We start from the raw sequence: 2972 nt of genomic DNA, 5'->3' as shown, positions 1-2972 counted from the left end.
GTTGCTGTAGTTAAATTTGCTATAGACCTGAAATAATAATGACAATTAAGGTTCTGCATTGTAACCCTAGTGCTATGAGAAACAGTCCCTTAAGGACTCTCTCTTCTTTGCAGATAAGCACCCAGACTGCTTCTTTTATTATTTTTTTAGAAATGTCAAGATGAAGAGAGAAAGAGGATCCTATTTCCCTAAAAGCATAAATGCAAGTTTTAACTACAGAGGGAAGCACACGTAATCGCAGTTACTATACAAGTTATTTAAGTTACTGTACACAGTACGTTTTGGGTCAATTTTAATTACTTAAGTTTATAGTTAGTTAGAATACTTATTTCCGTATCCTTTTTAGCACTTTATTATTTCCTTTATATACAGTGTTGGGCTTGTTACCAAAAAAAAAAAAATATATTACTTATTTCTCATTACTCTTAAAAAATATCTTCTTCTAATATCTTATCTAAAATAATATAATGACTTTACTTATTACTCCCTGCCAACAGTAATTTGTTACACTACTAGTTATATTACTTTTCTGCTACTCCCCAGAAAATTTTGTAATTGTGCCCTTTCTCCCCAAAATTCAGACTTACGACGATTAAAATCCAGTTTTGTTTGTTAAAGTCAAAGTAATGTAAATGTTTCCATCTTCCAAACTAGTTAACTCCATGATTACAAAAATTAATTCAAGGATGTGATTGGTTGTTGGATTTCAAATCAGTAGAGGGTGACAACAAAAGTAATATTGTAACTGATTAGTTTTTGGAGGAGTAACTATAATATTATTACTGAAATGTATTAGTAATTAGTTACACTACTAGTTACTGGGAAAATTAATATTATTACTGTAATATAATTACTAGTAATGAGTTACTGCCCAACACTGTTTATATATATATAGTATGTACAGTTGTAACATTCTAGCTGCTATTCATGCTCTTTTGTTAAGAGTAATTTTAGTTCCTACCTGCCTTGGTCATGGGAACACTTAAGTGTTACAGACTCAGGTTAACATGCGCAACAGTTCATCCTGCTGTAAGTTTTACTGCTGTGCTGTTAGTGTGTCGAAGGAAGAATAAAAGAAAAGTAAATAAAGAACTCTAGCCCATTCTTACCCACAGCCTCTGTCAAGAAAAGAGGGTTACAGACTGGTGGCAGCTGTGTTTTTTTCTTCGTCTTAATTAACCAAGACATTCAACTAGCTAACAGGAATTAGTGGACAGTTGCTGCAGTCTACAGGTCCGGGAGTTGGTTTAATTTTCTTTTATACTTGATCACATCTTCCATGCAAATGTATATAGTGCATATAGTATATAGTTTTTTCACCCAGCAGTTTAAGTTGGACACTTCTTTCCAGCATATTGCTGCAGCCATTAGTGGAAAATGTTGAGGACAAGCTGACAATGATGCAGTGAGACACAACAAAGACTTTTTCACTACAGAGTGGAATTACTGCCATATTTCCATGGGGATGGTAAGGACAAAGAAAGATTTTCCACTGTAAAAAACTACACTGGAGCTTGCAGTTAAAGCTTGTCAGATGGACAACAGCTAGATATTGCCACAATACTTCCCACCCGCCTTAGTGAAGATGCACTGGCATAATAGTTGTCATTATCACCAGACACACAGCAGGGCTATGTGGAATGTTCAGCTAAGCTAAATGAAGTGTTTCAGAGGAAAGGATTTTTGCTTCACTTCCAGACTTTTGTGAATGCCAAACAGCGCTTGCCTAAGGAACCTTTAGTAGTATATGCTGCAGAACTGACAAGGCTGGTACTGGAGACATTACCTATCTATGGCCAGCCAGGTATTGCAATCATTATGCCAGCAGTCAGGTTCGCTACAGGCACTACAGTCCAGACAGGCACAGCTCTTCTGACCACATCAATGCAAGATACGCACAGCAAAATGACTTTCCTTAAGAGTCAGCTAGACCCAGGTATGATTCACACCTCTACTGGGAAAAGACACCCAAAAAAAGGGAAAGGAGCTATTGTGAGCTTTAAAGCAGACCCCTCTGACATGGAAACAGATGGTAGCAGATGCTGTTGTCCAAGTGTCGGCGGCTATTGCTGATGAGGGCCCACAACAAGTGCTGCCCCCCTCACACAAAAAGTCTACATGCTATATAATAGCCATAATTGAGAACATTGCCACCAAAGTCTACCTAGACACAGGTTCACACATATCTCCAGTGAAGATTAATATCTATTCCATGTCTGAGAGCAAAAGCTATGCAATGCTCTGATCTTTTTCCTACTATTTAGTCTTGGCACACTTCCTATTACCATCAGGTTTACCCACACTGTTCAGGTTGTCAGAAATGTTACACAACCATTGATTTTAGGTTCGGACTTCCTACTTGCACATCATGTAGTTGTGGATTTAAGGGAAGGCAGGTACTGAAACTGCTCTCCTGAGCTCCAACGTTGCCACTTTATCTCCTGTTGTGTGTGTCACAGATGACTGTTTTACCCAGGGTTCAGCCCACTGTTGGTGTGCCAGAAGCTGACCACACAGGTATCTTAGGGCTAAGTCCACTTTGTTTCCAAGGTCTTTTGGCAGCATGCTTACTCGCACCTGCACCTGACTGATGTTAGGGTGATGAACCCAACTAATGATGGCCTCCAAGTTCCAAGTGACAGGCTAGGAAATTTTCATCCACTATGCAGAGGTGAGGATGGCAACACTATAGCAGAAGTAGACATAGCCACAGTTACCACGACAGCAGAACCTTCTCTTAAAGAGACATTACCAGATATTGACCTCAATCACTTAACACTTAGTGATGAACAGCGACAAAAGCTTGAGCTTTACTGCTGATTTATATTGATGATTTTAGTGCTCATGACCAAGACTATGGACTAGGGTAAGATAAGATAAGATAAGATAAGAGAGATTTATTTGTCACATGCACAGTTATACATAGTACAATGCACAGTGAAATGCTTCTTTGTACTTACAGCCAGTAGTAA

The 2972-nt window shown here is 38.5% G+C and overlaps 1 protein-coding gene across 1 annotated transcript in view; it reads left to right on the top strand.

The window, feature by feature from the left end:
- Window positions 1-2972, top strand: part of LOC118323182 (myosin heavy chain, fast skeletal muscle-like) — a 29812-nt gene that overhangs the window by 17749 nt on the left and 9091 nt on the right.

The sequence above is a fragment of the Morone saxatilis genome, unplaced genomic scaffold (genome assembly GCF_004916995.1).
Source record: "Morone saxatilis isolate NCDOM2014 unplaced genomic scaffold, NCSU_SB_2.0 Contig14, whole genome shotgun sequence".
NCBI classification, from domain to species: domain Eukaryota; kingdom Metazoa; phylum Chordata; class Actinopteri; family Moronidae; genus Morone; species Morone saxatilis.
The sequence above is the reverse complement of the archived record's forward strand: the minus strand, read 5'-3'. Positions and strand labels throughout refer to the sequence as shown.